Genomic DNA, 23,204 nt, shown 5'->3' on the forward strand with positions numbered 1-23,204 from the left:
ACAATAATAAAACAAACCCTTGAAAGGGAATATTGCATAATTATGACTATGCATGGCCCCAAAGAAGAAATGAGAAAATGCTCCTCACTCCCTATGTTACAGAGATGGCATTACTATGGATATAAAATATCCCATGCATGTACTATCAGGCAATTGATGTATTGGTTAGTTTTGCTGAACTCCTCCCCATCCCTGCCTTTTTTTTCCTTCGCTATAAGGAACAGTTTACTTAGTAGAGGAAGGGGAAAGAAAAGGGATATATTCACAAATAGAAATGATATTAAAGTAACAAATATTATTTAAGATTTTCTCAAGAATATATTTGCTTTGTTTCCTGAAAACTAATTTTAAAAAGTCTTTAAACCGAAAGCGAAGAGGGAAGGAAAAACCTGCCTGCGGATAATTTAAAGCCTCTTCTCCATCCTCCATTGACCACACCCTTATTGCCATCCCACTCAACCAGGGGTATGTGTATGAATTTTTCACAACAAGTTGGGGGGGGGGGGGGGGGAATTCCTATGGCACAGTTTTAAGTTTAATTTGCATTATTAACATCTTCTCCATCAGTTTCTTAAGTCAAAACAATCAACAAAACAATAAATCAAGCCCTGATTTGTAACATTTGCTCATTTCCAAGGTATAAATGCTCAAGCTGAAAATTTACCAATCAGCTCTAGATTGTCAAGCTGGCTCCAGCACGCCACTGTGGCCTCTAGTCCAGCCCTATCCCTCCTTTATATCCCACTCTAATGCCACCTACTTCCCTATGCTCTCTGGAATGATGCTCCATTGGTGACAAATTTTCTTTGATCTTTCACCTTTTCCTTTCCATCTGGCTCCCTCCTAATGACATGACCTCCCTGGCCAGCACTGGTTACACTTCCATTCATTCCCTGTCCTCCACCCCTACCCCCTGACCCACTGGTCAAGGTACGGCAGTTGGAGCACTCCTTGTTCCCCCTTCCAAGCTTACCTTCAACTTCTCCTCTTGGGAGGTTCACTCACTCCATATCTACCACCCAATCATAACTCTAGTAATAAGTTGCGTACTGGCCTCTGCGATATTCCCCTTCTTTCCTCAACAAGTTCAGTACCTGGCTCACTCCTGCCCTCATGCTAGATGACTTCAATCCTCCTTAAAAAACCCTAACCTTCCAGTTCTCTTCAAGTCATTCGCTTCCCATGACCTACCCTCCCACTCCACTTCATCTACACACACAGTCATAGCATCTTTAATCTTGCCGTCACCCACAAATACCCCACTTCCATGTTTATGAACTCTGAAATGTCCTTATCCAATCCCGTTCTTCTATTATTCTACCTCTCCTTTCACCTTACAACCCCAGATCCTTCCCTTCGTCCTCACTATAACCTCCAATCCCTTCACTTCTTAATTCTTTCCCAAACCATCACCTCTATACCGGCTACAATCTCCTCTCTTCCTCATCTGGACCCCTTAGAGCTCAACTCTACACTGTCTACTTTTTTTTGAGTCCCTTGTCCCCTTATCACCAATCTTGTCCTGCCAAGTCTCAAGCCTGGATTATTCACATCGTCCACTCCCTCTACTCCTACTAACAGGTCACCAAAAGAAGCTAGAAAAAATCATGAAACCATGCTGACTGGATCCACCACAAATTTATGTTACCTAATCTCAAATGGGCCCTTATTAAAGCAAGGCAATCTGCTTATCCTTCTCTAAATGACTCACTATCTCACCACAAACCTTTTTATTCCTCCTCAAACCTCCCGTAGCTCCTCCCCCACCTTCTGAGCTAAGAACCTCGTCTAATATTTCACAAAGACAATTTAGGCTATTCGCTAAGAATTTCTTCTTCTCCCCTCCCCCATCTCTGATTACCTGTTGGACATCTCAAACTGGATGTCCTCTAATTATCTTAAACTCAATATGTCCAAAACTAAACTCTCTTTCCCCCAAAACCTTCTCTTCTTCCAAACTTCCTTATTACTATTGAGGGCACCACCATCCTCCCAGTCATCCAGGCTCAGTATCTGAGCCCTTGACACCTGATTCTCACCCTCCCCCCCAATCTCCAATCTGTTGCCAAAGCCCCTTGATTTTATCTCAGTGACATCTCTTGCATATATCCCCTCCAGTCCTCTGACATTCCACCACTCTGGTGCAGGCCTTCATCACCTCACCCTCTGACTATTACAATAGCCTGCTAGTTGGCATCCCTACAACAAGTCTATCCCCACTTCAACCCATCGTCTACTCAGCTGTCAAAATTATCTTCCCAAAGTACAGGTCTGACCATGTAAAACACACACACACACACACGCACGCTCTGTTCAACAAATTCCCATGGCTCCCTATTACCTTCAGGATCAAATAGAAAATCCTTTCATTGGCCTTTAAAATCCTTCATAACCTTCTCCTCACCCCCACCCACCCACCTTTCCAATTTTCTCATACTTTCCTCCTTCCCCAGTGACACTGACCATTCCCAATTCCACCTCCCAACTCTTAAGACTTTTCATTGGCAATCCTGGGATTCTCTCCCGACTCATTTTTGCTTCCTGGCTTCCCTGGCTTCCTTCAAATCCCAACTAAAATCCTACTTTCTACAAGAAGCTCTTCCTGATCCCCATTAATTAATATCAACACCATCTTTCTGCAATTATCTCCAATTTTTCCTTTATAGATCTTGTTTATACATAGTTGTTTACATGTTGCCTCCCCCATTACACTGGGAACTCCCTGACAACAGGAACTGCCTTGTTTTCTTTTGTATCTCCAAAGTTTAGCACAGCACATGGTCCACTGTAGATGTTTAACACATATTTATTTACTGAATGACCAAGTTAGCTATCACAGAAAGTAAATACAGTATAAAAGAATAGCAAGAGAGACATTCAGAAGTTTACAAAAGACAAAATCCAAGAGAAAAATCAATAATAAAGCCTAAGGCCTCAGATGTCCTTACACAAATGCACACTCTGGGGGGGGGAACAAGGTGAAGTACAGTTTTTGACATAATAAGTCAATGCTGACATCATAGTTATTATTGAGACTTAACGAGATGAGACTATGACTGGAATACTGCACTGAAATGATATCTCATTCAAAAGAAACAACATAGATAAAAGGAAGTACAGTATCATTACCACTGTACATTAAGAAAATATACTTGGGTAAGGAAATCCAGAAACCAGGCTGAGGGGATGGGGAGCGCCATGGTGTGGACAATATTTGGGTAAAGATCAATGGAGGCAGAAAGACAAATTATGTTGTCATAGGAGTTCACTGCAGACCTCTCTCATCCTCCCCTCCAAAAAGAAAAATTAGAAGTCTGGGAAACAGATCACAAGCGTGCCACCCCGGCATAACAATAACAGTAATGGGAAAGTCCAGTTAGCTAAACATCTTCTTGAGCTCTGTTTCTGCCAAAGCTGGAGTAGCCAATAGTTTCCTGACTTGTCTTAATGATAATTTCATCCTTCAAAAGAAGGAGAAATCAACAGGGGAAAATTACCTTCTGCATCTGATTCTCACAAATAAGCAAGAACTGATTGATGGAGTGGAAATTATCATAGTATCAGAGATACAGCACTAGAAGGGACCTCCAAGGCCATCTGGTCCAAAACATTAAGTTTAAGATGAATAAACAGAGGCCTGGGAAAGTTGAGTAACTTGCCCAAAGTCATAGAGATAGGAAACATCACAGGCAGGATTTGAACTCAGATTCTCTTACTTTGGAGCCAATATTGCTTCCACTATAGCATACTGCCTCCATAAAATGAATATAGGGTCCTACCCCTATCTCAAGTAATGTAATCACAGAAGACTCAGATACCTCAATTGAATTAATCAGAGCAAAATAGAGACTAAGGAATTTTCCTACAAACTATCATAATGTGTGAATAAGCTATGAGTTAATTTGAAAGTATTATAGGGCTCGAGCGTTTGCAAGAAAGCAGATGATGTCACATAAGAAACATCTTGTGATTGAGTGAAACAATCAGTTATACCTCTAGGCCTATGAATGAGTAGGGCAGTCAGTTAAGTTGTAAACCAGTCTAGCTGCCTATAGTGAGTTCAAGATCTGAGGATTACAGGGCTCAAACTTGGCCTCTGAAATCTCAATCAATCTCTCTCTCTTTCTCTCTCTCTCTCTCTCTCCCTCTTTCTCCTCCTCCTCCTCCTCCTCCTGTTCTTCCTCCTGCTCCTCCCTTCACCAACCACAATGTACCCCACTGGCTATGTCATCAGAGAGACTGGGCAAGTAGTAAATAGTGCATCCAGCTGGTATGAAGCATTAGACAGGTAGGAGATAATATGTCCATTGGGAGCAGATGGACATACTGAGGACAAATGGATATAAAAAGACAGTCACTTGTGGAGGGTGGCAATCAAGGTGCAACCTTCTTGGACCAAGAGAAGAATGGCAGCTTTGTATTCAAGAAAGGATTTCCAGGCCACAAAGAGCCAGGAGTCGTGAGTCAACTCTTTACCACATATATATTCTATATATGTTCTTCACTACCATTGTACTCTAAGTTTGAACCTATTCTCCCCATAGTCCTCATGTATATTCATATGCTTTGTATCAAGTGATCGTATTATACCACTTTAATAAATGCATTTGCTAAAAGCTAATTAAGTCTACTGGCTGACTGTCAAAGAGAAGTACACCAGTGGGGGCTTATGCATGACAGTACTACGAGAAACCTGGACCCTCCAGATTACTCCCTGGAAACCTACAAATAGGTAAGGATCTCCCTCTGGGGGCCACAAACTATAAGTGGAAATGCAAATTAAGGGAATGTCCCAGAGGGAGTTTTATACAAGTGTCACAGCAAAGGCATGGGAAACTTGAGAAGTAACCACTCAATCAGAAAATTTATGATAAAGACAACAGCTGAGGAGTCAGCCAGGCAGCTTAGTTTTGAGGAAGGCAGATTTCAAAGAGTTCAGAGAAAGAATGGTTAGAATCCTATGACCTAAAATTCTACAGGGGAAAGCAACTCAGAAGCCATGAAAAGTTCTCAAGAATGAAATTCTAAAGATAATAGGAGAAAAAGTTCTGACGAGGAAGGAAAACGAGAGTTGTCTAAAGAGACTGAAGTAAACATACAGGGGAGTTTACCAAACAGCTTCAGTTTTTGAAAGAGACATACAAAAGAAGGGAACGAGGCCAGAAGCCCCAGGATAGAGGAAAAGGGGGGTTGAAATTGGAGTCAAAGTACTTGGGTTCAAATCCTGGCTCTCCTTCTTACTCTTGGCATGACCTTGGACAAATCCCCCATTAGACTGTGAGCTCCTGGAGAACAGGGCCTGGTGGTCTGGAGAGTTTGGAGGGTTTGGGGTTTTGTTGTTGTTACTGGCCTTTCTTTGTGTCCCCAGTGATTATCAGAGTGCCTGGAACATAGTAGGTGCTGAATGAATGCTAGCTCATCAACTTAACCTCTTTGAGCCTCAGTTTCCTCATCTGTAGAATGAAAGGGTGAGACTAGGTAAGCTATGAAGTCAAGTTTAACTCTAAACCCATGATACTATGACAAGGTAACAGAAGAGGAAGACCAAAGCATGGCAAGAATAGTGCTGTTGTTCAGTTGTGTCCGACTCTCTGTGACCCCATTTGGGGTTTTCTTGGCAAAGATACTGGAGTGGATTGCTACTTCCTCCTCCAGCTTGTTTTACAGATAAGGAAACTGAGGCAAACACAGTTAAGTGACTTGCCGAGGTCACGCAGCTTAGTAAGTGTCTGAGGCCAAAATAGCATCAGGGCCCTAATGTACAGAAAGAACTGAGGCTGGTGAGGAAAATTAAGGATAATAATAAGGTTTTTTAAAGCTATGTTAGATAGAGTGCTGGCCCTGGAATCAGGAGGACTTGAGTTCAAATCCAGGTTCAGACGTTTGACACTTACTAGCTGTGTGACCCTGGGTAAGTCACTTAACCCCATTGCCTAGCAAACAACAAAAACAAAACAAAACAAAAAGCTATGTTGGGTGGCGGGAAAGGGAAGAAGGGCAAAGGGAGGGGGTCACTGCTCAGTAAGGAGGGGGTCACTGCTCAGTAAGGAGGGGATGATGATACTGAAAGACACAGAGGAGGTACTTGACTCTCATTTTGCTTGTGTTTTCCTAACCAGGGAGAATTATAGCACAGGGAGAATAAGCAGGAGCTGGTACCCAAGTTAAGGAAGGAGATGATGAGAGAGTATCTATCTGGCCACCCTAGACATCTGGACCAGATGAACTATATTCTGGGGTGCTAGAAAAAAAAAACTGGCAGATATGACTGCCCAGTCACTGACAGGGATCTTTCAAATGTCATGGAGAACTGGAGAGATATTGAAGGACCAGGGAAGGGTTTACATTCTGATTTTGTTTTTAAAGTGAGGGGCAGGGAAGGGTGGGGGGTGGTGAAAGAATGGGAAGAGAACTGAATCTGCAAACTAAGCCAGTAAATTTGACTTTGGTTCCAGGCAAATTTCCAGAATAGATTACTAAAGCGAGAGTTGGCAAAGATGTTAAAAAAAGAGGTGATCATGAAGAACCAGTCCGCCTTCATCAAGAACAAGTCACTCCAGCCCAACACCATTTTCTTTTCTGACATGGTGACTAGGCAGGCAGATTGGGGCATGATGTAAAAATCCTAGCACAGCATTTGGTTAAGTCTCTTGTGCTATTTTTGTGGACGAGACAGATAGATGAGGACAAGACAATAGGTGGATTGACTGACCCCAAAGAATAGTATGTAATGGTCGCAGGTCACTTGGAAGGAGGTCAGTCTCCACTGGGATGTCCCAAGCACCTGTGGTTGGCCCTGGGCTGTTTAACACTTTTTCAGTGACTTGGATAAAGGCATAAATGTTGTTGTTGTTTGTCCTTCGTTCTCAAAGAGGACCAATGACATCAGGAAGGTGATGCCATGACTGGCACATGAATTGGATTTAAGTGAGGCAGGGCTGTGCAGAGTCACCAGCCTCACTTTCTCCCCCAGAGCCATCTGGGCTCAATAGTGAGATATATATATCAGGACAACCAAAGATGGACCCCAAAGGCATAAATGACATGATTGTCAAACTGGCAGATGGCACAAAGGTGGGAGAGAAAGATAATATACTAGATCTCATAGTAAAGATCCAAAAAGGTCTCGATGTACCAGAACTGAACTGGGCTGAACCTACTAAGATGAAAAAGGGGAAGGGCAATCAGGTAGCATAGCGTAGATAGGGCACTGGGCCTGGAGACAAAAGACCCGAGTTCAAATCTGGCCTCAGACTTACTAGCTGTGTAACCCTGGGCAAGTCACTTAACCCTCTTTGCCTCAGTTTCCTCATCTGTAAAACAAGTTGGAGAAGGAAATGGCAAACCCCTCCAGTATCTCTGCCAAGAAAACCCCAAATGGAGTCACAAAGAGTCAGACATGACTGAAACAACTGAACAACAAATAGAGAGTGGATTGAAAAGGGCTAAATGCAGAGAAACCAACTGAAATGACTGAACAACAAGGGTAAGGTAGAGTGGCTTGTCTAAGGTCACAAAGCTGGCAGGAACCTTGGCTCAAATCTTTGACTCCAAAGACAGTGCTCCTTTACCATCCTCGTAATTGACTTTAAAGTTATTATCATTAGCATCAGGAAGGCCCATAACAATTACACAGCTATATACTGCTCTGTAACATCTTTAAAACAACCGCATTATGTAATTAGCACTTATTTAATCAGGAAAAACATCCTGGAAGAGCAAAGTTTTGAGCTGGGTTTGGCCAAAGATAAAACAACTGATAAGGTTCATGCTTAGGTTCTGAGGGAGTTTATAAAACCAATCTGGCTAAATCCACCTGTGGCTATTAGATTATAAACTCCGGGAAGGCACAGGCCTTGTGTCCAGGGAAGACAGCCAATCATGATTTGTTTAACTAAATGAACTAAATTTAACTAGTGAAGCTTCGAGCACTCACAGCTAGGTCCCCTTCTTGGTTCTATCCCAAATCCACTTTCTTCTATTTAGCCAAGAAAAGACTAACTAGGCTTGTTTGGCCGACGGTCAATAGAGTGGGAAGGGGGCTCTTTCGTCTAAAACTTAGAGTGGGGAGGGGTAGATTATCTATTAGTCGAATCAGCCTAGAGAAAGAGAGGTTGGAGCTAGATTGTGAAGGGCCTTTAATGTCAGTCTCAAAGAGTTTGTATTTTATCCTTGGGAAGCCTCTGAAGATTCCTGAACAGGGGACAGACAGAATCAGATTTGTGCTTATCAATCTGTATTGTATCAATCTGAAAGCTGTATAAAGAAAAGAGAAAAGGCAGCTAGTGGGTGCCATAGTGGATAGAGCATCAAGCCTGGAGTCAGGAAGACTCATCTTAGTGAGTTCAAATCTGACCTCAGACACTCACTAGCTGTGTGACCCTGGGCAAGTCACTTTATCCCGATTTGCCTCAGTTTCCTCACCTGGAAAATGAGCTGGAGAAGGAAATGGCAAACCACTCCAGTATCTCTGCCAAGAAAACCACAAATAGGGTCACAAAGAGTCAGACATTACTGAAAATGACTGAACAACAACTAATAGAGAATGGACTGAAAAAGGCTAAATGCAGGGAAACCCATTAGAAGGCCATTGTAACTGTTCCAGGTGATGAGTGCCTGAACTAGGGTAGTGACCATGTGAATGAATCAGTCAATAAAGGACACCAGTGTTCACTCTAACAGCACAGTCAAGAAGCCTTTTGTGTCTCTTGGCTAAACTCCAGTATTATCTCCCAGGAAACAGAGCTAGGATGGGCACCCGAACTCCAGGAACTCCAGAAGGAAATATTCAATAGACCAAAATGCATCTGTTGTTCCCACCTTCAATATGCCCATGGTCTAAACAAGGGGGGGGGGGGCATTACAGGATGTAAAATCAATAATTTTGATTACATCAAATTAAAAAGTTTTGCACAAACAAAACTAATACAGCCACGATTAGAAGGAAAGCAAGAAACTGGGGGAAAAATTTTTTACAGGAAGTTTCTTTGATAAAGGCCTCATTTCTCAAATATATAGAGAACAGTCAAATTTATAAGAATATTAGTCATTCCCCAATTGATAAATGGTCAAAGGATATGAACAGGCAGTTTTCAGAAGAAGAAATCAAAGCTATCTACAATCACATGAAAAAATTCTCTAAATCACTACTGATTAAAGAAATGCACATTAAAACAACCCTGAGGTACCACCTCACACATATCAGATTAGCTAATATGACAGATAAGGAAAATGATCAACGATGGAGGGGATTTGGAAAAATAGGGACATTAACGCACTGTTAGTGGAGATGTGAACTGATCTAACCATTCTGGAGGACAATATGGAGTTATGCCCAAAGGGCTATAAAATTGTGCATACCCTTTGACCCAGCAATACCACTACTAGGTCTGTACCCCTAAGAGATCAAAAAAAAAGAAAAGAAAAGAAAAGAAAAGAAAAGAAAAGGACTTAGTTGTACAAAAATATTTGTAACAGCTCTTTTTGTGGTGGCAGGGAATTGGAAATCGAGGGGATGCTCATCAATTGGTGAATGGCTGAAGAAGTTGTGGTATATGATTATGACGAAATACTATTGTGCTATAAGAAATAATGAGCAGGATGCTTTCTGAAAAACCTGGATAAAGGCATAAATGAAGACTTACATGAACTGATGCAAAGTGAAATGAGCAGAACCAAAAAACACTGTACACAGTAACAGCAATATTGTACGATGATCGACTGTGACTAACTTAGCTATTCTCAGCATAAGATGGTCCAAGACAACACAGAAGGACAGAAGAATGCTATCTACCTCCAGAGAAAGAACTGATGGAGTCTGAATGCAGATGGAAACATACTTTTTCCTTTATTATTCTTAGATTTTTTTTTAGTTAGCAGTTAATTTTGCAACATGGCTAACATGGAGATGTTTGCATGACTGTGCATGTATAATCTATATCAAATTGCCTTCTCAAGGAGGGGGAAGGGGAGGGAAGGAGAGAGAACACAGAACACAAATTTTTTAAAAATGAATGTTAAAAATTTTTGTTTATATGTAATTGAGAAAAAATAAGATAATTAAATTTGAAAATAAAAAAGACATATACCTATGGTCTCTTAACAGTCAAAACAACCTTCTTTATACCCAATAGTAGCAGGGATATTGCTGACAGGTTTATGTCAACAGTACACGAGTCCCTAGGAGCTCTCTGCATCACATCTGAGATTGTCTCTCTACAAGGGCGAGGAACCTGTGGGATTTGTTCTATGAAGTTTGCATTCAGTCAAAGGGCTGCACTTGAGGACCTAGAGGGCCACATTTCCTCTAATATTGTGGCTGCAGTAGGAGCAAACCCAAAGAGCTCAAGGCCACTCAACTGACAGAAAGGGCTGTAAGTGCAAATTCTAACTATACAATTCTGGGCAAATCACTGCCCTTGGCTTTTCCCACATGGGGGACTTTATTCAAAGGACAGGGGAGCTGAATGAGAAAAGGGACTCATTGGATCTCACTTTTTCTGAAGAGTGTCTGAGCAATCTCCCATTTTGGTCAGAGCAGTCTTCTCACAACCAAGGCAGGTAGTGCAGGGATTATCAATGTCATTTGATGGCTGAGGAAAGAAGTGTAGAGAAGGGGAAATGACCAAATCGTAGACACATCCCTGAGTGGAACGTGTCATCTGTTCTTTGGAACCCCCAATCGGTTTCTGCCCTCTTGTATTTATTTGTTTAGACTACACTGCCACAATGTCTGGCTACAGTTAACAACTCTCTCACGCCCATCATTTCATCCGAACGTACCCGTAGCTAGACCAGGCAGGTAGGATTATCCTCATCACAGGGACAAAAAAGTTCAAGCCGAAAGGTTAAGCAGCTTCTCAGGTCATAAGGCTAACCACTGGCCATGCCAGGCCTAGAACTCAGGTCTTTTGGCCCCTATTCCAATGTCTCTCCTACAATCCCACCCTATCTCTCCAAAACAGTTTTGCCAATGCTTTGTTAATAGGCCCCTGCCTATCTTCATTCAATTCAACTCAAAAGACACGTAAATTCCTACTTTGTGCAAAGCATTTTGCTGTGAACTGGGGACTACCCTTCTTCTCCTAACCCATTCCATTCCCACCCCACCCCCAAAAAAATCCTTATTCTGAAGGAGCTCATTCCACTGAAGGGAAACAAAATGTTCACGAAAGAGCAAATAAATAAAACAAAGTGAACTTCAAGAAGAGAGAATGCTCATAACCAGGGGTAAGGGTGAGGAAGAGGGCACAGGAAAGGGCTTGTGGCATCTGAGCTGGGCTTCAAAGGAAGCTAAGGTTTCTATACAGCAGTTGGGAGCCACTGAGTATTTTTTTTTAGTTGGGGAGAGAGGTGTGTTTGTGAAATGATCAGATCTGGGTTTTAGGAATATCAGTTTGGCATCTGGAAGAGGGGTGGGTTGGTGGGAGAGAGAATAAACTTTCCATACAGGAATAGTCTGCATCTGTACCAGGCATCGCGTTAGGCAGTAGGAGGGCTACAAAGAGGAATATCCTTCCTGCCCGCAGAGCTTTTACCTCTTGCTGGGAGGACCAAACAAGTACACAGATAAATGTAATACTAGACAGAACGTGGCAAAAGGAGGCTGGGACAAAGGGTGTGGGAGGACAGGGGGGCAGAATCGCAGAGAGGGGATTAAATGAAGAAATCCAATTAACCAGAACGTTATTCTCCAGTCATGCCAACTGGCAACTACAGCGGCTACAACTGTAAAGCGTCCCAGGGGCATCTCCTTCCAAACACAGAACTCTTCTAAATCGTGGTGTCTGGTACAATCCTTCCCAGGAGGATGGCGCAACTGTGAGGACCTCTTGTTTCCTAGACCCAGCCAGCTTGTGATTATCAATGGCAAAGACAGGGAGGACAGGGTCACTGCAAGCCACAGATGAGCCAAAAGAAATACTACAGCACCCTCCCCAACCCAATCTTTTAGCAGAGGAGCTCAAATACAAGAAAATTGTCTCCCCTCAGTTTAACATCCCACATCTGTCTTCACTCACTGGTGGTGGTGTTGTTCAGTCATTTATCAGTTAAGTCTGACTCTCTGTGACCCCATTTGGGGTTTTCTTGGCAAAAAGACTGGACTGGCTTGCCCTTTCCTTCTCCAGCTCATTTTAGAGGAAACTGAGGTAAACAGGGTTAAATGACTTGCTCAGGGTCACCCGGCTAGTAAGTGTCTGAGGTCACATTTGAACTCAAGAAAATGAGTCTTCCTGATTCCAGGTCCAGCCCCTACCCACTGAGCCACCTAGCTGCCACTCTCTGATAAAACTGATGATGGTGGAAGACACAGTTGAGGAAACAGGCCTATGGAGGATAAATGACTTGCCCATGGTTAGTGAGCATCACAGGCAGTATTTGAACCCAGGGCCTTGGAGTCAACAGCTGTTCTTGTGTTCCACGCAGCCTCCAAACTTACTGTTACTGAAGCATCCATCATATTTACTGCAAAACATCTAGAAAGACCCAGCGGCTGGCCTTTTAGAGGCTAGATAGTTATCATTGAAAAGACACTGGCTGAGGGCCAAGAGACCTGGTGTGCATGCCCACATCTGTCTGAAATAAAGCCTCAGACACTCTGAGCAAGTCACCAACCTCTGCCTCAGTTTTCTTATCTGTAAAATGGGGTAATTAACAGCACCTACACCTCATAGGGTTGTTACAAGGACCAAATTGCAAAGCCCTTAGCACAATGCCTGGCACATAGTAAGTAACATAAAAATATTAGCGAAGGTTTTTTATCATTATTATTATTATTATTATTATTATTATTACTTTTTCTTAGCATTACCTGGACTATTCAGGAGCCAATTCTCCAGGCTGTGAATTTTCCAGGGCCCCTGATTCTCTTTCCTCACTCCTACCACAGCTTGTGATTCTCAATAGCAGCAAACCACTGATATTCACGGGAGGATTTAAAGTTTACAAAGTTCATCACACATTCTATCAATGATCAAATGAAGGCCACTGTGCAACGGGAAGGGGCATGAATCTTGCAGTCACAGGAAAGTCACAGTACCCCAGTTTCAATCCTGTGTGACCTTGGGTAAATCTCTTAACCTCTTGGGGCCTCTGTGAGGAGTAGGTAAATGCTTTAATGAAGATAAAGTGCTTTGTAGCCACATAAGGCTATAGAAGTGCCAAAGCATGATTAGTATTTGGGTTTTAACCTATTTAACACAATACAATTCATTCCAACACAAAATTATCAAGTACCTACAATGGGCCTATATATCATTACAATCATTTGTACTGAAGCCTACCCTGAATTCTCCTAACTCACCAGAAGAGAGGCTCTTCAGGGCCAATCCACCCAGAAATTCCTTTTCCATAGTCTCCTTTGGCTTTTGTCCCTGTGAGAGGAGTTATGAAAGGGGATTCAACAGCTGTGGAAGGGACAGAACAACACTGCCCCTCCCCCTCTCCCATACACCAGCACCAGGCTGCTTTGTTTTGTCCAGGTCACACAAAACCCCCTCTCTTCCCTTCTCCCCCAGAGAACTTTCATCTATAAATCTGCCTTGAAGGTGGCCGATGCTGAGCCCACAGCACATCCTGACACCGCTGTGTGCTGGTGGGAAAGCCCTAACACTTGATCTGGGGGCCATTTCCTGCTATTGCCTTGTTTTTTCTTGAATGTTTTTTCCATTGTCTACCTTGAATACATTTTACCAGAGGGTTTTGGGTTGTTTGATTTTTTTTTTAACTGTGCTGAATTGGACAGATTATATGTGCACAGCTGAAGGCATTATACTGGACTTGCAACCCCCAGCTAGGACAAACACTCTCACCCCTTGCTAATATTGATGTGGAGTTCAGTGGGCAAAGCATAGAGTAATCAATCGACAAGCATTTATTAAATGCCTACTATGTTCAAGGCACTGTGTTTACAAAGAAAAAAAATCATTTCTGCCCCTTGAGGAAGAGCCTTCAATGGATAAATTTACAGTCTAGAGACGATACAGGAAACCCACCTTCAACCAAGCAGATAGGAGCCATGAAGCACTGCTAAACAAGGCATATTTCTTTTTCTTTTTTCCTTCTTTCTTTTCAATGGAATATCTAACACAGAGGCAATCCCAGATCAAGCTGCATAATCTGCCCTAGACTTTGTAGCTAGGTCAGGGTTCACTGGAGGAAAGGATAAATCATGATAAGACAGAGGAAACCAGAGTACAAATTGTGATCAGAAATGGCAGCTCCTAATACAGTCAGCCTTCAGCATCTTTCTCCCACCCCCTTCCTACTTCCTACTTGAAAGCTGCGGTTGAAATAGGATGGAGGGAATGGGGGAAGGAGAGAGTGAGGCAAGAATGTTCAAAGGCCAAAGGAAGATAGAGAAGACATCGTTTGGTAACATACACATTTCTGAGTTCATAGAGGGTAGCAAGTTAGCCTTCCACATAGTTCATACAGTTCCCAGATCATTATTTATGGCAGAACATTCTAACAATAAAATGTTACAAAAATTCCATTAGAATGGAAGCAACTTGAGGGCAGGGTCTCTCCTTCCTTTTGCTTATATGTCCATCCCCAGCATTTTAGCACAGTACCTGGCACATAGTAAGCACTTGATAAATTCTTGTTGAATTGAGAAATGCTAACTTACCACACACATATTCAGCCAGCCCACTCTCTAAAGTTCCACAGAATCACTGCTATCAGATAGCCTTGAATATTCCATCAAAACCTGCCCCACCTGGCTCCCATCCCTATGCCTCTCTCCTCTGGAGAAAGCTGGGATTGGAGCGTCCCAGAAGGTCCAGTGCAGGCAGCCAGCCACTGAGAGAAAGCCTGCCAGCCTATGCCATAACAGCTATGGCAAAAAATTAAAATTAAAGACATTTTAAAAACTCACTTCTGATGTTAGCCCGGGCTCTCGGAGGTGACTCCAATCAGCTCCTGTCCAAACCTCCCACGCCACAGGGCCCACAAAGGCCCATCAGGGAACTAAGTACTTTCCAAAGAGCTGAAGGGGACTGTTCTGGACAGCCAGTTCCCCTCCAGCTGAGCTCCTGCCTCCTCTCCCGAGCTGGTAAAGGTTGAGGCTCCAGAAGACTATCTGAGGCTTAACCAGACAAACAAGTTGGCATACTTCAAGGCCTAATGGAGTCATTTCCAGGAATCGAAGCAACAGAAGGCAGGGTTTGTAGCACCCAAAGCATCTCTTTTCCCAGGGCTAGGAGTTAATTAATTCCAGACAGATCTGTTAGAGAGTATTTTCTGCTTGCTCATTCCAACCTGAATATGTTTAAAGGATGACCCAGGAAGCATCATGCCTAACAGGCCATGCTGGGTACCTAAGGGATTTCAAGTTAATCTTTTCCTTTCCCCTCCTACCAGTTTCTTCCTCCTACTTTCCAATTCCCTGCAGGAGTTCAAGACTCTGACAAAACTGCTCTCTGGTCCTGAAATCCCTCGGTCTGAGCATGACCTACTTCAAGGATTCTGATGATCTGTAGGGGAAAATCCAGGGTTGTACCCTCCCAGGATAAACATCAGTGTCACTGAACCAATTCTGTTTCTGCTTGTCTGCCTAGTTTTTACTCTTGGACCTGGAAGGAAAAGCTTCCTTGTACTACCAGGATATTTGCTCTGGCAGTTTCAATCAGTCAATAAACACTCATCGAGTGCCTGCTACATTCCAGGTATTGTGCTAAGCTCTGGGCAAAAAAAGAGGCAAAAGACAGTTCCTGTCCTCAAGAACTTACAATAATCTAATGTTGATCCTTTGACAGGCTAGGTCTGAAAAATGTTCAGGAACCAGTTTAGTTGACTGTGTTGCCATTTGTCAAGCCCTCCCCCCAAACATGTCTTAATCTGAGCCCCGAGTCTATCACCTCTCTGTCAGGAAGTGGGAAGCATGTTTCATTAGGGATCCTTTGGTATTTGGTATTTGAGCACTGTATTAATCAGAGTTCTTAAAGCCTTCTGAGCTGTTTGTCTTTACGGTGTTGTTACTGCATAAATTGTTCTACTGGTTCTGCTTATTTCACCCCGCATCAATTCTTTCAAGTCCCTTGGTTTCACTGAAAGTCTCTCCTTCATTTCCGCAGGATGTTCCATTACATAATTTGGCAGCAAGGTGGTGGCACGGTGGAGAAAGTGCTGGACCTGGAGTCAGGAAGATCTAAGTTCAAATGCTACACCCCTCGGGGCAGCTAGGTGATGCAGAGGTTAGAGCTCCAGCCTGGGAGTCAGGAGGACCTGAGTTCAAATCTGACCTCAGACACTTTACACTTAACTAGCTGTGTGACCCTGGGCAAGTCACTTAACCCGGATTGCCTCACCAAAAAAAAAAAAAAATCCTACACTTCTGACACTTATTAGCCATATGACCCTAAGCAAGTCACTTAACCTCTCTCTGCCTCAGTTACTTCATCTGCAAAATGAAAAAAAACTACAATAGACATTACATGGAAAGTGTATTTTGACATCAGAAGATGAACGTCATTACCAACCGGGGAAGATCAGGGAAAGGGCCTCCTAGAACTTCTAATCCAATTCCAGCTTAAGGTCTGAATTGAGTTTTAAAGGAATTCAACAGGGGGAAAGAAGGCGGAGTACTTCCAGGCAAACAGAAGAGAGCAGACAAAGGCATTGAGGCATTGAGGAATATAGCATATTCGGGGGACAAAACTAGTTTGGCTGGAAGGGATTTTAGAGATGCTCTAATCCAATACTGTCATTTTACAGAAGGGGAAACTGAGGCCTGAGGTTGGGTTAAGTGGCTAGACTGAGGTGGGGAACCTGCGGCCTTAAGGCCACAATCAGCCTTCTAAAACCTTAAGTGTGGCTTTTTGCCTGAATCCTTAAAGGATTTGTTGTGTAAAATTTGGAGTCAGCCAAAGGTTGCACTTGAGGCCAAGGTTCCCCACCCCTGGCCTAGACTGAGCTCACAGAGCAAGGCAGTGCCAGAGCCAGGACTAGAGCCCAAGGCTTCTGCCTCCCCATCTGGGGCTCTTATCACACCTTACTACTTCCCCTTCTCCTTTACCTCAGTTACCTCTTTGGTAACCCTCCCTTATTTGGATGTGGCAATAAACAAACAAACAAACATGAAATAAAAGCAACCATCAAGTCTGTCTAGATAAAGGATGCTTTATAAATGTGAGGCGCTGGAGATCATCAACAGATAATGTCTATGTCACTTTAAAGTTTTCAAAATGCTTCACGTACATTATCTCACTTAGCCCTCACCACAACCCTTTGGGATAGGCATTATAGGCCCAATTATCTCCATTTTATGGATGAGAAAACTGAGGGTCCTAGACCTTAGGTATCACGGCCAAGGTCATAAAACTAGTAAGAGCTGAAAGCAAGATTCAAACCCAGGTCTTCTTGACTCCCTGGGAAGGAGCACCAAAAGAGTGAGACAAGAAGTGATTTATTTTTACTAGCTGTGTGACCTTGGGCAAATCATTTAACCCACTGCCTAGCCAAAAAAAAAAGTGATTTATTCTGTCAGTATAAATTCCACTGGGGCTTTCCCACACCAACCTAAATTCCACCAGGGTGAAGGTGGGGAAACAGGATCCCAAAACTCCTTTGGACACAAGGAGAGACACGTGAGCCACTGTCCTGTTTAGAGAGATAATCAAGTCTTTTGTCTCTTGTTTTGTTTTCTAGTAGCTGGCACAGAACAGGTGTTCAAAAACCTATCTTCATCAGCCGTTAACTCTTGACAGACTAGAGAAGATGCACATTCAGTATCCGTTCTCTGTGAATCAGCAATTCTAGCAGGCTAAGGATCCCAACACTTTTTGTTGTTCAGTCGTGTCCTAACTCTCAGTGACCCCAGAAAACCCACTGGGGTTTTCTTGACAGATACACTGAAGTGGTTTCCCATTTCCTTTTCCAGCTGGTTTTCCCCATAAGGAAACTGAGGCAAACAGGGTTTGCCCAGGGTCATACTAAGTTGCTGTCTGACACTCTATGTTCCATCCAAACTGGTCTAACAGCTGTTCCCTGAACTCAGTGTTTTGTCTCCCACCTTTGTGCATTTGTATGAGCTGTTCCCCAGCCTTCAAATGCATTCTCTCCTCATCAACACTTCTCAGAATCTTTAGATCTTCCTTCAAGTCCCTGCTGAGGTACCCACTCCTCCATGAAGCCTTCCTTGATCTTCCAATATCATTTCCTTATTCAAGTTATTTTATATTTACTTTATAGCATAAATATTGTTCCAGATACACAAACACTCTGTAGGTATGTCTCCATCTCTGTCTGTCTCTCTGATGGACTAGCTCTAAAAATTGTCCCTTTAGCTGTACGTCATAATCTCAACAATAGACATTCTTCACCTACTTGGTTTTCTCTTGTATGGTTAGGCCAAATTCTTTTGAATGACTATATATCTCTACAAAGAGACTCTACAATGTTGCAGAGCTTGATAGCAATCAATCAACATTTATGAAGAGCTTACCAGGCCCTGTGCAACTCGCTGGGGATACAGAAAGAAGACAAAAGACTGCCACTGCCCTCAAGGAGCTTACAATCTAATGACGTCATTTGTAAAGAGGATGGCTTAGAGAGCCTCACCATCTCTAGGAAGTTGTTGTTTTTTGTTTTTATTTTTGTTTTTCCAGTATGGTCTCTGTGCTATGTTGTTCCTTCATTACCAACTTTTGGGAAGCATACATCTCCCTGTATTTTGCCTAACTTGACATTTATGATCAGAGGGTTGTCTCTATTCTATCTTTTTCAAAGAACCTTGAATGATTTTTATGGATGGATGGCAAACAGTACAAATGACAAGAGTAAGGCCTGGAGAGCTCACTAGAATCAGGAAGACCTGAGCTTCAAACACTAGCTGTGTGACACTGGTCAAGTCACTTAACCCTGTTTGCCTCAGTTTCCTCACCTATAAAATGAGCTGGAGAAGGAAATGGTGACCACTTCAGTATCTTTGCCAAGAAAACCCCAAATGGGGACACAAAGAATCAGACATGACTCAAAAACAACTGCACAACAAATGTTTGTTACATTAAACTAAATTCTCTTTTTCCCCAAACGAGAAGGAATCTGGCCCAGCATCATTGTTATTTCTCAAGTTCCCAGTTCAATTTAATTAAATGTAATAAACATTCATTAAATACCTACAGTGTACTTCTCTGGGCCTCAGTTTGTTTCTTTATAAAATCGGGGGTTGACTAGGTGACCTCTAAGATTGCTACCACCTCTAAATCCTATGACTTTCCATGGAGTCAGATGCTACCAAATTCAGATAAGACCTGGCTGATGCCTCAAACATCAGCATTTGATTTGACCCCCCCCCCCCCCCCCGCCCTCAATTTTTGATCAGAGAAGACTCCATATACCTCCTCCCAGCTCAGCACTCAAACTTGCTCTCTCTGAGTTCCAGGCTGCAAGGATTAAAAAGCATGGCACCTACAAGTGCCCTCTGGCAGCTGCCTCAAGTACATGATGTGGTCAATCATCATCTTCGATGAATGCTTGGCACTCGGTGTCCTCAGGAGCTTCCTCTTTGGGGTGGAAACAACACTCAAATATGTTGACAAGCTACAAGTGATGGGCCATAAATATTCAGGTGTGGTCCACACACACAGAGAAACTTTATTATAATACTAACATTGTACTGCTGTATTATATCATTATATGACATATAATATAAATAATTTATTATTATAATACAAAGCATCCTTAAAGTATTAGGGCAGTTTTAAGCTATTAAAGCTTTTATTATCATATTATATGATAACATAGTACCATAATAACATATCATATATATTACATTCTCATATAAGACAATATTATAATGACAGATTTGTATATTATAATGTAATTATATTTCATATGATTATAATGCTACTATAATAATAACCTTATGCCACAGACCTTGAGGGTAGTATTATAGATTCTCTCCTCACCTCCACCTCTTAGAATCCCTAGCTTCATGGGGCAGCTAGGTGTCACAGTGGATAGAGCACCAGCCCTGAAGTCAGGAGGACCTGAGTTCAAATCCGGTCTCAGACCAAACACTTGACACTTACTAGCTGTGTGACCCTGGGCAAGTCACTTAACCCCAATTGCCTTAAAAAAAAAAAAAAGAATACCTAGCTTCCTTCAAGGCTGAGCTCAGGTGTCTCCTCTTACACAAGCCTCTCCTGACCTAAATTTTATGAAGACCAAGAGACCCTCATCATCAATGTGCTAAAAGAGGATAAGCTTATAATTCTGGGTGACTTTAATGCCAGAGTAGACACCAACTATCAAACTTGGTAGGGAGTCCTTGGGAGAAATGGAGTTGGAAACAGCAACAGTCACTTACTCTGAAGACTTGTGCTTCTCATGGCCTTCACATCACCAACACTGTCTTCCATTTACCTCAATGCAATAAAATTAGATGGATGCAAACTCATAGAAAACATTGGCATTTAGGAGACGATATCATTGTAAGGAGAAAAGACAAGACTGGATGTGACAGTGAGGAAGGGGATGTATGGCACAGAATGCTGGACTGATCATAGACTTATCTTCTCCAAGCTAAATATTTGCATTCAACAAAAGTGGCAGCCCCAAGGCAAGACAACTACCAGAAGACTTAATGTCAACAGATCAGCGTGCTTCTCTAACTGTGAAGAGTTCATTGTTAACTTGGAAGGAAAGCTGAGCCAATACACAGTTAGCAGAGGGGGAGATCTCTTTGGGATACAGACCTAGAAGTGGTATTTGCACTTTACTTTTGGTGGAGTTAAATGCCACCCCTCTTAGAGATGGACGAACCTAACTAATAGTAAACCCTGTGGAGTTCTCGTTTTTCCATTTAGCAGCCTCTGAATTTCCCCATCATTTTTGTCAAACCAATCTTGGTGGTTGTGAGTGTTCTGGTCCTGCTGAGTAAATGAGATACTGAACACCAAATCCCTGAAAGCTGCCTACTCCTTTTCACCCCCTTCACAGTATACTTTCCAGGGATGCACACATGGATGATGAGTTTGATGCACACATTGCCAGAGCTAGCACAGTGTTTGGGGGGCTCTGAAGGAAAGTATGGGAGAGAACAGGTATTAGACTGATTACCAAAATAAAGGTCTACAGAGCCATTGTGCTGATCTCATTGCATGGCTGTGAAACCTGTACAGTATATCAGCCCCATGCCAAGAAAGTGAATCACTTCCATTTGAATGTCTTAGGAAGATTCTGAAGATCACTTGGTAAGATAAGGTACCAGACAATTGAGGTCCTTTCTCAAACTAAACTGCCAAGCATTCAAAGTCTACTGCAAAGAGCGCAACTCTGAAGAGCTGGCCATTTTGTTCCAATGCCAAATGTACATTTGCCTAAAAGACTATTTTATGGAGAACTCACACAAGGAAGGCACTCACATGGTGGTCAGAGGAAGTGATACAAGGACACTCTCAAGGTCTCTCTGAAGAACGTTGGAATTGTTAGATATGGGAGACACTGACACAGGACCACTGTGGCATACCAGCATCAAAGAAGGCCCTGTGCTCTACTAGTGAAACAGAATTGCAGTAACTCAAAAGAAATGTGAGATGCCCAAATTTAGAGACATCTCTATTCCAAAAGGTCACATGGACTATTTGTGCCCAACTTGTTGGGGAGCCTTCCAAGGTCTTAATGGTCTGATCAGCCACAGTCAGACGCACTGTAACCCTTGACCCCAACATAGGGATGCCATTTTGATCCTCTTCAAGCATGAAGGACAACAACCAGCCAATCGATCCGGACCTAGATGCTTACTCCTCTACTCCACGTCCCCTCCTCCCAGTTACTGGTGCCTCTCCCTACCCCTGGATTACTTTGCTTTTCCTTTGTATGTGGGTTACATTTGCTTGTCTGCATATGTGTTGTTTATTCCTAACAGAACGTAAGTCCCTTGAGGGCAGGAACTGGGTTTTTTTTTTAATCTTTGTATCCCCAGCACTTGTCAGAGCCTGGCACACAGTAGGGGCTTAGTAAGCAATCACTGAATGAATGAATTACTATATAACAAGGCCCCTAGGCCAGAGGCTTTAACCTTGGGTTTCACCAGACTGCCACAGTGGTGCAGGATCCAGAAAAAAAGGTTAACCTTTGACCTGAGGAATATTTTTTTTCTGGATCTTGGGCTTCATTCCCACATTAGGTTTTACTCTGGTTAAAAATTATTCAGTTTCTCTTTTCCAGAAATTCAGGTAATTAATAATTCAGTTCAATATGCATTTATTAAAACACCTATATACAAGGTGTTATGCAAGGCACTGGGTTTAGGATGACAAAAAGAACAAGTCGTTGCCCTCAAGAAGAGAATATTTTGTTGTAAGATACAACACGCAAACAAATAAGCAGATACAGAGATTCCAGCTCTGAGGAGAAATGGAATTAACAATTAGGAAGATCAGTCAGTCAGCCAATCAACAAGTATGCACTAAATACTTACAGGGCAGGGAGGTGGCGACATAGTACATAGAGTGCCCCAAGGCGGGGGTGAGGAATTGGGGAGGCAGGGAATGGAGTAAGGAAGACATCTTCAAATCTGGCCTCAGACACTTATTAGCTGTGTGACCCTGGGCAAGTCACTTAACCCTGTTGGCCTCAGTTTCCTCATCTGTAAAATGAACTGGAGAAGGAAATGACAAACCACTACAGTATCTTTGCCAAGAAAACCCCACATGGGATCACAGAGAGTCGGACACAGCTGAAAACTGACTGAACAACACCACCTCTGTGCTAAGCAATGAGAATACAAAGAAAGGCAAAAAACCATCCGTCTTCAAAGAGTTCCTAGTCTAATGGACAGGCTTCTGTGAAGGACATGGCATCTAAGGAAGATGCTAAGGAGTCTAGCTGGAACACACCATTCATAAAGGGGAGAAATGTCAAACGAAGCTAGAGAAGCGGGCTGAAACCCAATCATGAAAGGATTTGCACACATACTACAGCTATCACTCCAGAGGACCCCGAGGCAGACCAGTGAAGCACTGGTGAGAGGTAAGGAAGCTCAGAGACCCAACACAAAGTTGGAGAGATGTCTAGAGCAGAAGTCTCTCACTCTGGAAGGAAAGAGGGAAGGAGGGGGGAAGGGGAGGAGAGGAGAGGAGGGAAGGAAGGGGAGGGGGAGGGAAGGAGAGAAAAGGGAAATAGGGGAGGGGAGGAGGGAGGGGAGGAAAAAAGGAGGGAGGGAGGGAGGGAGGGAGGGAGGAAGGGAGGGAGGGAGG

General features: G+C 42.9%; 1 protein-coding gene across 8 annotated transcripts in view; it reads right to left on the reverse strand.

Moving 5' to 3' along the window:
* IL34 (interleukin 34) overlaps nt 1–23,204 on the reverse strand; it is a 61,174-nt gene that overhangs the window by 27,314 nt on the left and 10,656 nt on the right. The window contains exons 1-3 of one of the 8 annotated variants that reach the window (XM_027857922.1): nt 14,879–15,069; nt 13,995–14,151; nt 13,304–13,373 (exon numbers count right to left, since the gene is read on the reverse strand). The exons of 4 other annotated variants lie outside the window; for them this stretch is intronic. The gene's annotated coding sequence lies outside the window, so the exon portion shown is untranslated. Of the gene's footprint in view, nt 1–13,303; nt 13,374–13,994; nt 14,152–14,878; nt 15,070–23,204 lie in introns of those variants that run through there. 3 more of the 8 variants (XM_027857915.1, XM_027857917.1, XM_027857918.1) reach the window with 3 other exon arrangements.

This window comes from Vombatus ursinus, unplaced genomic scaffold (genome assembly GCF_900497805.2).
Source record: "Vombatus ursinus unplaced genomic scaffold, bare-nosed wombat genome assembly UNPS02012515.1, whole genome shotgun sequence".
Lineage (NCBI taxonomy): Eukaryota > Metazoa > Chordata > Mammalia > Diprotodontia > Vombatidae > Vombatus > Vombatus ursinus.